Consider the following 15,226-nt stretch of genomic DNA (forward strand, 5'->3'; position numbering starts at 1 on the left):
CCACCACGAACAAACAAGGGCTAAAAATACCAGTGTTTCTGGGTACTTAGGTCAATATTTACCAGCCATTTTTAGCCTTTTTTCCTGTTTGCTAATTACCACAAAGACCTTTAGAAAGAAATGATCTTCATTCCCAGAAATGGTAATCTGCATTCTAGAACTGCAGGAATACACACAGGGAGCTGGATCTGAGGTAGGAATTAAAGGATATAGCCCAGCCACAAGATTTGTTACACCAACACTGTCTATTAACACATTTATCTCTTCAAAGGCAATAGAAACGTGCTCTCCTTCCCCTTAAAATGACCATGGTAATTGCTGCAAAAGAACCTCAGAAAATCACAAATGTGAAGAAATTGTCAGACACAAATTTTCCATTCTATCTATCTATCTATCTATCTATCTATCTATCTATCTATCTATCTATCTACCTACCTACCTACCTACCTACCTACCTACCAACCACAACATTGATTCTGATCCGAAACACCATTGTGCATAGGTATTCTGTTCTGGCGAGGTTGTTTTTGAAGTCACAAGCCAGATGTTGGTGATGAAGAAACAGCCAACATGGTCCCAGTGTCCTTCAAAATGTTCTCAATATAGTCAGGAAAACAAGGATGCACAAAGTCCCAAACTGTCCCTTTGGGACATAGGAGATGAGAGAGGGAAGGAGCCAGTTCTGCAGATGGACAGGGTTGAACACTGGGAATGGGACATTAAAAACAGGTTGGGGCACGTGGTATGGTGTAGGCCTTCCTGTACACTGTATGTGGTAGAGAAACATCTTGGTAGTAGCCACAGATTTTAAGCAGGGATGATCCTGGAGGCAGTGGGGCAGCAGCAGTGCAGCTGTTAACGACAGACCAGGCAGAGAGGCAGCCAAAGGACTAGAGCTGCATAAAAGGTAACAAGACTGAGGTGGTGTGGTGGTAAAGGAGGAGTGCCAGAGGGAGCCAGGCTTATTTTATTTTGGCCTTTGAGGTTAAAGAGTTGGTGCACTGTAAGATCTGCAGAGTACAGTGGATACCATTCAACTGTACACATGGGGCCCAGAAGTCTAGTGTTTGCCCAGGGGCAAGCACTGTTGGTTTTTAGGCTTATAAAAGTGTTTTTATTACTTATATAAAACAATGGATTTTGTTCTTTGACAATATCCATCCCCTAGTTCTCTCTCCCCTTTAGTGAACAGACTAGATGAGGATTTGAATTTCATCAGAAATAGATGATTCAGACAGGACTTACCTGTGTGACAGCAGTGGTTCCTACATGGGAAGGAAATACCTAGAAGGCACAGGAAAGCTAGAGCGCACAGAGATATTCTGGACCAAGGTGTGACAGTGCAGTCTCCCTCTATCAGTACCTAAACTGAGTGTATTTCACTGCTGAAGTTTTACCTCAGTAGCGCGATGATGGCAAAGAAATGAGGTCAACCACATCAAATCCCACACATAACTCCAACTGAACAGTCACTCTTACAAATGCTCTTCGAGTCTTCTAGAACTGTCAGTCTTGGTTATATATACCATGATTTACATTAGGATGACTAGATCTCAACTTGTTTCCTGACAGTCCTAGGAGAAGCCCTTTCCTTGACTACAAAGTCAGTTTGTTACTGGCTCCCTCTGCACACACAGGCCAGGTTCTGTTCAGGTCTGCTGCACACACACCACAGCCAATGTGCAGCTGGATGTTGTATCTCCACCCTCATCTCCTCTCTCTCTCTCTCTCTCTCTCTCTCTCTCTCTCTCTCTCTCTCTCTCTCTCTCTCTCTCTCTGTGAAGAAAAGATGGTCTGCCATGTCATTGCCGGAATCAAAATTATGTTCAGATTTCATTTATCTCAAAAAAATTCCTTCTGCTTTCCCCCTTCACCCAAACCTATTTAATCACAGTTACTGGCATCTCCGTAGCACTGCACGCTCACAACCTTCGCCAGACTGCAGCTCTGTATAGTTTCTCACTTCTACTCCTCATGCTGCACCAGTTTCCCATTTGATCTTTGAATCTGTCTGTTCTTAGTGTCTTAGCCCTTCTCCTACACAATTCATCTTTGTGTATGATGTACACATGTATGAGCATGTGCATACATATGGAGGGCACAGTAGGATGCTGGGCCTTGAGCTATTCTCTGCTTTTCTCTCATAGTCTCTCAATAAACCTGAAGCTTGCCATACTGGCTGGACGAGTTCTTGGGGTGTCCGTGCTCCCCAGCAGTGGGGTTCAAGGCACACAGGGCATGTCAAGCCTTTGCAGAGGTGCTGGGGATTCGAACTGAGGCCCTCATCTTACCAAGGAAGTGCCCTTTACTCACTGAGCCAGTCCCTTAGCTCTTATAAGTGGTCCTTAAATTTATTATGAAATATCCATTGGTTGTCAGAAATTGTTATCAAAACTGTAAAAAACTTACTTGCTTCAGTGAGAAACTAAATTACTTTTCCATATAAAGGGTGTGTGTGTGTGCGTGCGCATGCGTGTGTCCCTTCATGTTTTGGGGGTGATGATGTTTAGTAAATAACTCGTATGTTTTGACAGAATGACAGTAACTCAAGACAGCCTCGATTCACTAACATGCACAGCATGGGGTGAGGTAAGGAGCTATAGAAGTGATGGCTCTGTATCTCTAAGCACCAGTGAACGGTTGAGAGTCATCTAAAATGTCCAGGGAGAATAGCTCGAGGCCCAGTAAGTGTCACAGCTAGCACTGTCAGCGGCCATAAGGCCAACAGGAGAAGCCACAGCCATTCTCTCTAAAGCAGTTCTCATCGGCGTGCTGTCTGTAGGAAAACTACATTTGTACTATGCTCCCTCTCTACCATTATCCTTAGCATTGTTTGCCTAGAATCTGAGGTTGTCAATCAGGGGCCTCCTGGTTGGGCCTTTTTTTACTCGAGATAAATGTTCCAACTGCTGTTTTACAAGGCCGTCTCCTGAATCCCTTCTGCTTCTCTTGCTGAAATGCCTGATCCAACTTCCTTCAACATCCAGCTCCAATGAAGATCCCCCCACCCCTTTTTAAAAACAAATGAACAAGGTCTAGAGTGGCCCCGCCAGCCATGAGACCCAGCTGCCACTGTATACTCAAATAAGAACCACATATTTGCTTGTTTAAAATCTTGGCACCTAAAGAGGTTCTAGAAATTTGCATGTGAGCAGTATGATTATGATTTATCTGAAAATATGAAATATGAAAATATGAGAGCCATGTCTTCTTTGTTGGGAAGTTATAAAAATTTAGGGGGAAAATGCAAAGTGAGTTTTTAGACAGTGATGGCATTCCTTCTACACTCTGCCCAACATTTATCCAGCAACAGGCAGGTAGGCCTGGTTTTGCTGTAAAAGGGTCTGTTTGGCCTCTCCCCTCTCTGACTCTCTTCTCTCTCCCTCTACTCTCTCTCTCTCAACTTCCCTTCCCCTGTCCCCAAATAAACTCTATTCTATACTACATCTATCTGCTTACACCTGGTACCTGGGGGGCGGGGAGGAGCCTCAGTATGGGCAGCACACCATGCCACACTCTACAAAACGTATCTTTGTTTTATAAAACACATCACACAGTAAGTTCATAAATGTTAGAATCTACTACACCACCTAATTGTTTAGTGAGACTAGGCTGGCCTCATGATGCTTTGTTTTTCTAACTTGGGTTCCACGAACCTTTGTTCCTGAAAGGGTAATAGTCTGAAAGTCTCTTACAGATTGCTTGAGATTTAGAACTTTGGAGACTACTATTTTTATAAATGAGCATATGTACAGAACAGCATTATAGTGTTTAGAATAAAGAGATAACAGGAGAGCCAACAAGAAGACACCTCTCCCTTGGTATTCACAGCACATTTAATTACAAATAATGTCAACTTATCTCCCATGATGCATTTCATGTTAAAATACTGAAAGCCACTGGTTTTAAATTTTCATATTTAATAAACAAAATAGAAAAATCATTATCACTTGGGGCAGAAGCTGGGTTTCATAACTACGCAACCTTTCTCTTGAACCAAAGCTGACACCCGGCTGTACTGTTAACAAACCGTGACATGCTGGCACTGTTTACCCCACCCGAACACCATTTTGAATAAATGGAGTCAGAATATTCAGACTGAAAATAGGAATAAATAAGACACCTTCCAGCCTCAAAATAAGAGTATGCATGAGCCACTTAATATCAACTGGCTTTAGGACTCAAACAGTACCACGCTTGCTACTAGAGAAAATTTTTTCATTTCCTACTTGGAACATTATTCTCTGTTTTTGTTTTGTTTTATATTTTGCTTTTGGTTTTTTTCCTGGTCCAAGTTGAAAATTTATGATGAGAGATGGAGACATACAACAAGTAACCCAGACTAAAACCCTGTTTTATACTTTCCATCCATGTCATTTAACTTTTCCTAAAGCATCACTTTATGGATGAGTGCTTTAAAGAATCAAAGTCCCTAGTCTTTGAATATTTACATTATTTGAATATTTACATTAAGTAGCATTAAGTGGTGTGGTGGTTTGAATATGCTTGGCCCAAGGAGTGGCACTATTAGGAGGTGTGGCCTTGTTGGAGGAGGTGTGGCCTTGTTGGAGGAGGTGCGTCATTGCAGATGTTGACTTTGAGGCTCTTCCCAGTGCAGAAGTCTTTTCCTGTCTGCCTTTGATCAAGGTTTAGAACCTATGGCTCCTCCAGCCCCATGTCTGCCTGGATGCTGCCATGCTTCCTGCCATGATGATAATGGATAGAACCTCTGAATCTGTAAGCCAGTTCCAATTAAATGTTGTTCTTTATAAGAGTTGCCTTGGTCCTGATGTCTCTTCACAGCAATGGAAACTCTAATACAAGTAGATACTTCTGTAATCAATGATGGTAATTTTCTAGAGTATGCTGATTAGCTAGATCAAAGAATGTAAATGAATGCATTAAGAGATTTTTGCTACATATGAAAAACTGACTCCCAGAAATGTTTGAATACACACAAGAAATAAATGGCCTACTTTTTTGTGTTTTAACTAATGCTTGTACTGTATTTTTAGAAAGATGATGAAACATGCAATTTTGTTTCAAAGTCTTTTATGTCTTTGATGAGATATAAAAATTTAGTTATTTGTCATTTCCTAGAGTCTCTATGAGGTCTGTTTGTTTTGTGAGGTAAACAGGTTTATTATACCTGTTAGTATTTTGCCTCCTGATCATCAAGGTTTTTCTGTTTAATTTATGTGTGTGGGGTAGGTATCGTGAAGGGAGGTCAAAAGAGGGTGCAAGGCATCTTCTACATCACTCTCAGCCTGCTCTTCTGAGGCAGCGTCTCTTTCCTAGCCAGGGTTCAGGTCTCAGCTAGAAGCTGGCAGACTCCAGACATCTTGTTGCTCCATTCCCCTCAGAGCTGGGGGTACAGACATACATTTGCAGGGAAGCTGTGGCTTGTTTGTGACTGCTGATCTAAACTGTGGGGTTTATGATTCAGGGAGAGAGACTGGGGTTACTCCTCTGTGAATGCAGCTTCACTTTCAAGTCTAAGTCCTGCATTTACTTCTTTATTCCTTTCTAGTCCATGTGCTAGCTCCTTTCTTATCAGATTATTAATTCAATGAACATAAGTTTGTCAGACTATTAATTCTCTGAGCATTTTGTTATAAATATTTTTACAAATACTAATTATTACCTTTATTGATAGCATGCAATACAACTGTGTAAATTATCAGGAAATGTCCTTATGTTAGTGTTTTAATGCTTCCTCCCAACTCTCTTGGACCTACAGGGTATGGAACTGTATCTTTCTCTGCATGATGAAAACACCACTTCCCTCCTGCTACCTAACTTCGTGTAGCTGGAGTATCTCACAATCTAGTCTCTTCCCTCTGCTGCTCTACAAGCCTCGCACTTCTTCCTACTCCAAATCCACGCTGGTTTTTCTATTGACTCAGCAGCTGCTAAGGTAGGCACGACTTTTGTGGTCACTATAACTGATCTGACCTTGGCAACTATCTTTTATATAAACTCTCTGAGAGCATTTAATCCAACTCTGAAACCAATCCTCTCTCACCTCATGGTGGTTTGCTCCCTACCGTCACAGTCATGGACTCACCCTTAGGAACGGTAAGTCCTTTAAACTCCTCCTAAAGGCTGCCTTGGTCAGGGTGCCTCAGCACAGAAACAACTATGACAGAACTCCAAAGCCAAAACAACAACAGAAAAGTCTAACTGGAAACTCTACTTATATTGCATTTGCCTTATAATTTTGAAACAACTGCCATTTTAAGTCTTCCATTCAAGGAAAAGGGCTACATATTATCCTTCTTGTTTCGTGTTTAGTTTTCAGCATTACAGCAAATTTTCTGTTCTTGTTTTCATTATTAACATTTACTTAATAAAATGAATAGTTCTGGCTCCAACTAAAATGTGGGTTTTAGTGTCTTAGCACATTAAATACACAATTCAACCTGTTACTAGAGCTCTGGTTTAATATGATTGTATTTGAGTAGTTAATTTTTATGTTGTTTTCCCTCAGTTTTATTATGAACGGCTTGACTTTGAGGAAGAGAGTATTTGATCCCCCGGAGCTGGAGTGATATGTGTGAGTGCTGGGAATTGACCTCAGGTCTTCTGTGAGAGCAGTCTCTGTAAGCTGTCATCCTGTCTTATCAACGACAACACACAAAAGAGCAACCAATGATCTTTTCAGAATTTATGCATGGTAGGGTCCAAAATTTTCCCAACCTCCATAAAAATTACTAGCTAACTACCCCCCAAGATCAGATCAAATCTTAGTACTCAAATATTTAAAAAAAAAAAACAAAAAACAAAAAACAAAACAGGAAAGCAAAGAGAACCTGAAAACTCAAATTAAGTTGTAGGCATGAGAACATCTTCCATAAGTGGACTTCACCAGTCAGATATGAGAATCCAAACCTTAGCTATGTGACAGAACTGCATAGACGGTTTGTATGCACTATACACACCACCATAGATTCTGATATGTACGTATACTGTATGTGACACCAGAAATCTGGTTGACAAATATTTGTGTTCCATTAAGAAGTCATGTCTGGGCGGCTGTGGTACATGCCATGAAGCTCAGCACTCAGGAGGCAGAAGTAAGAGGATTTCTATGAGTTCAAGGCCACCCTGGTTTACAGAGAAAATTCCTGGACAGCCAATGCTATACAAAGAAACCCTGTCTCAAACAAACAAACAAACAAAACAAAAAAAAAAAAAAGGAAAAAAAAGGCTGGAGAGATGGCTCAGCGGTTAAGAGCACTGGCTGCTCTTCCAGAGGTCCTGAGTTCAAATCCCAGCCACCACATGGTAGCTCACAACCCTCTGTAATGAGATCTGATGCCCTCTTCTGGTGTGTCTAAAACAGTAGCAATGTACTTATACACATAAAATAAATAAATAAATCTAAAAAAGAAAGGTAGATTTTAAAAAGCTCCCACATCATGCCATTAAATTAGCCTGTTTTTAGTAGAAACGCACACACAAGCACAGGTGCTAACTACATGGCAGGGCCATCTAGAAGCAGACTAGTATGCAGAGGTTAGTCTCTGCTCCTGGGGTTTTCACATACACAGTACAAAGCCAAAATGGGCATCAGTAAACAAATATAGTTCTTTAAGAGCCAAGTGACATCCTTTCATCCCAGGACAAAACTACAACCATCACCTACACTATGTACATCTGCACTGTATCACTGATGACACAGACCCTTCTAGTCTATTCTTTCACAAAAAAAATCTATGTACTTTGTGAATATTGTCATTCTTTGCTAAAATGATGAGAAAAAAAAAACACTTAAAATACAATATGAATGGAAGAAAGACTTCTTATTTCACTACTGGTCCCAACATGGCTGCTAAAATGTTAAAAGTCTGGTGCCCAGAGCTGACCCAGTCCTACAGCTCTCTATACCCAGATCCCATTGTGGGAAGGCAGGAGAGCTGGACTCTCAGAAGTGCGGATAATCCTGAGAGCACAGGGGAGACCACCGGAGATAGAAAACCTAGGAAAGAAATCAGAAGTCATAGATGCAAGCATCACCAACAAAATATAAGAGATAGAAGAGAATCTCAGGTGCAGAAAATACCATAGAAAACATTGACACAACCATCAAAGAAAATGTAAAACGCAAAAAGCTCCTAACCCAAAACATCCAGGAAATCCAGGACACAATGAGACGATCAAACTTAAAGATAATAGGTATAGAAGAGAGTGAAGATTCCCAATTTAAAGGACCAGTAAATATCTTCAATAAAATTATAGAAGAAAGCTTCCCTAACCTAAAGAAAGAGATGCCCATAAACATATAAGAACTCCAAATAGATTGGACCAGAAAATAAATTCCTTCTGTCACGTAATAGGCAAAACACCAAATACACTAAAGAAAGAAAGAATATTAAAAGCAATAAGAGAAAAAGTCAAGTAACATATAAAGGCAGACCTATCAGAATTTCACAAGACTTCTTAACAGAGACAATGAAAGCTAGAAGATCCTGGGCAGATGTCATACAGAACCTAAGAGAACACACGGACAGCCCAGGCTACTATATCCAGCAAAACTCCCAATTAACATAGATAGAGAAACCAAGATATTCCATGACAAAACCAAATTTACACAATATCTTTCCACAAATCCAGCCTTTACAAAAAATAATAGATGGAAAATTCCAACACAAGGAGGGAAACTACATCCTAGAAAAAGCAAGAAAATAATCTTATTGCAGCAAACCCAAAAGAAGAGAGTCACACAAGCATAATTCCACCTCTAACAACAAAAATATCAGGTCACAACAATCACTATTCCTTAATATCTCTTAACATCAATGGACTCAATCCTTCAATAAAAAGACATAGAATAACACACTGGATACATAACGAGGACCCAGCAATTTGCTACATACAGGAAACATCTCTCACTGACAAAGGCAGACACTACCTCAGAGGAAAAGACTGGAAAACAATTTTCCAAGCAAATGGTCCCAAGAAACAAGCTGGAGCAGCCATTCTAATATCAACCAAAATCGACTTTTAACCAAAAGTTATCAAAAAAGTTAAGGAAGGACACTTCATAGTCATCAAAGGAAAAATACACCAAAATGAACTCTCAGTTCTGGATATTTATGCTCCAAATGCAAGGGCACCTATATTCATAAAGGAAACCTTACTAAAGCTCAAAACACACATTACATCTCACACAATAATAGTGGGAAACTTCAACACCCCACTCTCATCAATGGACAGATCATGGAAACAGAGACTAAACAGAGACACAGTGAAACTAACAGAAGTTATGAACCAAATGGATTTAACAGATATTTATAGAACATTTCATCCAGAAAAAAATAGAATATACCTTCTTCTCAGCACCTCATGGTACCTTCTCTAAAATTGACCATATAATCTGTCACAAAACAGGCCTCAACAGATACGAGAAGACTGAAATAATTCCATGAATCCTATCAGATCACCAGAACTAAGGCTGGTCTTCAATAGCAACCAAAAAGACAGAAACTCTGCATACACATGGAAGCCGAACAACTACGCAACGATAAGTTGGTCAAGGTAGAAATAAAGAAATTAAAGACTTTTTAGAATTTAATGAAAATGAAGGCACAACATACCCAAACTTATGGGACACAATGAAAGCAGTGCTAAGAGGAAAACTCATAGCTCTGAGTGCCTGCAAAATGAAACTGGAGAGAACATATACTGGCAGCTTGACAGCACACCTGAAAGCTCTAGAACAAAAAGAAGCAAATATACCCAAGAGGAGTAGAAGGCAGGAAATAAACTTGGGGCTAAAATCAAGCAAGTAGAAACAAAAGAACTATAGTGAACTAGATTGTTGGGGGGAGGGCAGCAATGGGAGGAGGATGGGGAGGGGAACACCCATAAAAAAGGGGAGGGGGGAGGGGGATGTTTGCCTGGAAACCGGGAAAGGGAATAACACTCGAAATGTATATAAGAAATATTCAAGTTAATTAAAAAAAAAAAAAAGAATCAACAAAAGCAGGAGCTAGTTCTTTGAGAAAACCAGTAAGATAGATAAACCCTTAGCCAGACAAACCAGAGGGCACAGAGAGAGTATCTAAATTATCAAAATCAGAAATGAAAAGGGAGGCATAACAACAGAAACCGAGAAAATTCAAGAAATCATCAGGTCCTACTATGAAAGCCTATATTCAACAAAACTGGAAAATCTGGAGAAAATGAACAATTTTCTAGACAGATGCCACATACCAAAATTAAATCAGAATCAGATAAACCATAAAAACTGTCCCATAACTCCTAAAGAAATAGAAGCAGTCATTAAACGTCTCCCAACCAAAAAAAGCCCAGGACCAGATGGGTTGAGTGTGAAATTCTATCAAACCTACATAGAAAACCTAATACCAATACTGTGCAAACTATTCCACAAAATAGATACAGAAGGAACACTACCCAGTTCCTTCTATGAAGTCACAATTACATTTATACCTAAACCACACAAAGACCCAACAAAGAAAAAGAACTTCAGGCCAATTTCCCTTCCGAATATCAATGTAAAAATACTCAATAAAATTCTCAGGGGGTTGGGGATTTAGCTCAGTGGTAGAGCGCTTGCCTAGCAAGCACAAGGCCCTGGGTTTGGTCCCCAGCTCTGAAAAATAGAAAAGTAAAAAAAAAAAGAAAAAAGAAAAAAATTCTCAGAACCAAATTCAAGAATATATCAAAATGATCATCCATCATGATCAAATAGGGTTCACCTGAGGTATGCAGGGATGGTTCAATATATAGAAATGCATCAACATAATCCACTATATGAACAAACTCAAAGAAAAATACCACATGATCATTTCATTAGATGCTGAGAAAGCATTTGACAAAATCCAACACCCCTTCATGTTAAGTCTTGGAAAGATCATGGGCTTATGGCTCATACTTAAACATAGTAAAAGCAATATATAGCAAACGAATAGCCAACATCAAACTAAATGGAGAAAAATTTGAAGCAATCCCACTAAAATCAGGGACTAGGCAAGGCTGCCCACTCTCTCCCTACTTATTTAATATAGTACTCAAAGTCCTAGTCAAAGCAATCAGACAAGAAAAAGAGGTCAAAGCAATACAAATTGGGAAGGAAAAAAATCAAAATATCACTATTTGAAGATGATATGATAGTATACTTAAGTGACCCTAAAAATTCCACCACAGAACTCTAAACCTGATAAACAACTTCAGTAAAGTGGCTGGATATAAAAACAACTCAAATCAGTAGCCTTCCTATACTCAAAGGATAAACAGATTGAGAAAAAAATTAGGGAAACGACATCCTTCACAATAGTCACAAATGACATAAAATATCTCAGTGTGATTCTAACCAAGCAAGTGAGAGATCTGTATGACAAGAACTTCCAGTCTCTGAAGAAAGAAACTGAAGATCTCAGAAGATGGAAGGATCTTCCATGCTTATGGATTGGCAGAATTAATATTGTAAAAATGGTCATCTTGCCAAAAGCAATCTACAGATTCAATGCAATCCCCATCAAAATTATAACTCAATTCTTCATACAGTTAGAAAGAGCAATTTGCAAACTTATTTGGAATAACAGAAAACCCAGGATTGCAAAAACTATCCTCAACAATAAAAGAACTTCTGGGGGAATCACCATCCCTGACCTCAAGCTGTAATACAGAGCAACAGTGATAAAAACTGTATGGTTGGTACAGAGACTGGCAGGTAGATCAATGGAATAGAATTGAAGACCCAGAAATGAACCCACACACCTATGGTCACTTAATCTTTGACAAAGGAGCTAAAACCATCCAGTGGAAAAAAGATACCATTCTCAACAAATGGTGCTGGTTCAACTGCAGGTCAGCATGTAGAAAAATGCTGATCGATCCATGCTCATCACCCTGTACAAAGCTAATTCCAAGTGGATCAAGGACCTCCACATCAAACCAGATACACTCAAACCAATAGAAGAAAAAGTGGGGAAGAGCCAATTTCCTGAACAGAACACCAGTGGCTTATACTTTAAGATCAAGAATCGACAAATGAGACCTCATAAAATTGCAAAGCTTCGGTAAGACAAAGGACACTGTCAATAGGACAAAACAGCAACCAACAGATTGGGAAAAGATCTTTACCAATCCTGCATCCAATAGAGGGCTAATATCCAATATATTCAAAGAACTCAAGAAGTTAGGCTCCAGAGAATCAAATAACCGTATTAAAAAATGGGGTACAGAGTTAAACAAAGAATTCTCAACTGAGGAATACAGAATGACTGAGAAGCACCTAAAGAAATGTTCAACATCCTTAGTCATAAGGGAAATGCAAATCAAAACAACCCTGAGATTTTACCTCACACCAGTGAGAATGGCTAAGATCAAAAACTCAGGTGACAGCAAATGCTGGCAAGGACATGGAGTTTAAAGAGGAACACTCCTCCATTGTTGGTGGGATGGCAAGCTGGTACAAACACTCTGGAAATCAGTCTGGAGGTTTCTCAGAAAATTGGACATAGTGCTACCTGAGGACCCAGTTATACCACACGTGGGCATATACCCAAAATATGCTCCAACATATAACAAAGACACATGCTCCACTATGTTCATAGGAGTCTTACTTATAAATAGTCAGAAGCTGGAAAAAACCCAGATGTCCTTCAACAGAGGAGTAGATACAGAACATGTGGTACATCTACACAATGGAGTACTACTCAGCTATCTAAAACAATGACTTAATGAAATTCATGGGCAAATGGATGGAACTAGAAAATATCATCCTGAGTGAGGTAACCCAATCACAAAAATATATACATGGTATGCACTGATAAGTGGATATTAGCCCAAAAGCTTGGATTACCCAAAATACAATCTATAGACCACATGATGCTCTAGAAGGATGACCAAAGTGTGGATGCTTCAGTTCTTCTTAGAAGAGGGATCAAAAATATTCATAGGAGATACGAAACTAAGTTCGGATCAGAGACTAACAGACTGGCCATTCAGAGATTGCCCCACCTGGGGGATCCATCCCATATACAAACACCAATCCAGACACTATTGGTGATAGTAATCAGTGCATGCTGACAAGAGTCTGATATAGTTGTCTTCTGAGAGGGTGAAAGGTTCTGTCAGAGCATGACAAATACAGAGGCGAATACTTGCAGCCAATTACTGAACTGAGAAGGGGGGTCCCCACTGGAGGAGTTAGAGAAAGGATTGAAGGAGCTGAAGGGGTTTGCAACCCCATAAGAACAACAATACTAACCAACCAGAGCTCCCAGGGACTAAACTACTACCCAAAGAGCACACATGGACAGACCCATGGCTCCAGCTGCTTATGTAGTTGGGCACTTGGTTCTGTCAAGGCTGGATGCCCCAGTGTAGGAGAATGTCAGGGCTGGGGAGGCAGGAAGGGATCAGTGATGGGTGAGTGAACACACTCATAGAAGGGGGAGGGGGATGTGATAGGGCATTTATGGATGGGAAACTGGGAAAGGGGGTAACATTTGAAATGTAAATAAAAAAATCCTATTAAAAATACACACAAAAAGATTAAAAAAAAAGTTCAGGACACAAATCATTAGCAGATTACAGGGAGTGTCAGCACATGCACCGTATGCTGAGCTTTCTCGCCTTTGAAACAATTAAGATGTTATTGTTGGGGTGCATGATTATGGTCTCCGTGCTTTCATATTGGACACAGCTTTACTGTGTACCTACTAGGTATGATAATAGCACTATTCATTCAGCAATATACAGAGCACTTAGCACATAAATCCAGCTATGAATGTGTCGGGTACACTGGAGACCAAAGATTCCTGCCTCTGGTCTTTTCCAGGGCACAGTCACACTTACATATCCTACCACAGAGACGCCATGCCTCTTTTCAGAGCACTGAAATCGTCTGCCAGCAGTCAGTTCCCTGTGACTGGAGCTTTCCCACCCCACTCATCAACTTTCTCAGAGGCACGATCATGAGCCGGAGCAACAGTCAAGACTGATATGGTTTTGTACTTTCTGCAAAATAGCTTTCCCCAGCCTCAGTTCCTCATCTGCAGAGTGGGCCACGTGTGTCTCTTGGGGGGAGGCTGTCTTAGATGTGGAAAGTCAATGCTCTATACAAAAGGCCACTTTTAGCTCACAGGCTCCATCATCCCTATCTTGGTGCACACGCTGTGACACAGCTTTGTTATAGCTGTAGAGCTTATGCACACTTTTTTAGCCTAAGCCATCTGACTGCCAAACCAGAAGGTCACCACCATCTTCCAGTTGGTGGTAGTCATCTAAACTACAGCAGGAAGTCTCAACTTCAAAAAAAAAAAAAAAAAGCAATAAAATGATTTCAATACAAAAAGAGGTTATGGTGTATGCAATTTTTCATATAACGGAAGCAGGCTCTCTTAATTCATTCTTTCCTCCTTTGAAATGAAAAGTAAGTTTTGCTGGGGACAGACAGGTATAGTTAATGAGGTAGGGACAAGCTGCTGGGTTTGTAAGAAAGATACCTAGAAAAAATAAAGTATCTGCTGCAGGTGAGTTTTGTCTTTTCCTGAACTCTGGTTCTGCACTACAGTCCATTCTGGTCTCAAGCCAGCTGCCAAACCACTATTGGTACTGTTCTATCGCTTGGCCTGGATTCCTGCTCAATGCCTAGAAACTAAGTCACTTCAGGCACTCAGAAACCCATCTCCCATTCGGAATGTGAGGCCTCAGCTTGATGGAAGACTGCTGAGCTGAATCAAGGCAGCTTGCTTTCCTGGAGAGAGTCATTTCTCTTGCATGTGTAGCTCTCAGGAACAAAGGCTACGGCTGTTGCTGCTGCCGCTGCTGCTGCTGCCACCGCTGCTGCTGCGAGCAGAGAAAAAAGCTCTGGGACTCATCTCTCCTGAGAGGTTAAGTAAGAATCAGGGCATGTGTGGCTCAATTTTAAGACAAAAGTCTCTGGTTCTTCCAAGAACCTCTTTAATGCAGTGTATAGAGTAACTTTTGAAGTTAGAAAACATAGGCTTTATGTACGTTACAGGGTAAGTGTTGGAGAACACAGCAGAGGTTATGCCAACACCGTAATCACACACCACTTTGATACAACAGACCCAACCGGTTTCACTTTCCTCCCTCTCTCCCCTTCCTCTTCGTCTCCTTCATTGGCAGATGCTCACATCACAGCACAAAGCTAACCCAGATGGCTGCTATGCTATGCATTGTTAGAAAGAGGAAAGAGATGACAGGAGCTATCTATTTAGAGATGTAC

General features: G+C 40.4%; 1 protein-coding gene across 13 annotated transcripts in view; it reads right to left on the reverse strand.

The window, feature by feature from the left end:
- Lclat1 (lysocardiolipin acyltransferase 1) overlaps window positions 1-15,226 on the reverse strand; it is a 144,274-nt gene that overhangs the window by 3,804 nt on the left and 125,244 nt on the right. The gene's annotated exons all lie outside the window — the stretch shown is intronic.

Source organism: Rattus norvegicus, chromosome 6 (genome assembly GCF_021556685.1).
Source record: "Rattus norvegicus strain SHRSP/BbbUtx chromosome 6, alternate assembly SHRSP_T2T, whole genome shotgun sequence".
Classification (NCBI taxonomy): Eukaryota; Metazoa; Chordata; class Mammalia; order Rodentia; family Muridae; genus Rattus; species Rattus norvegicus.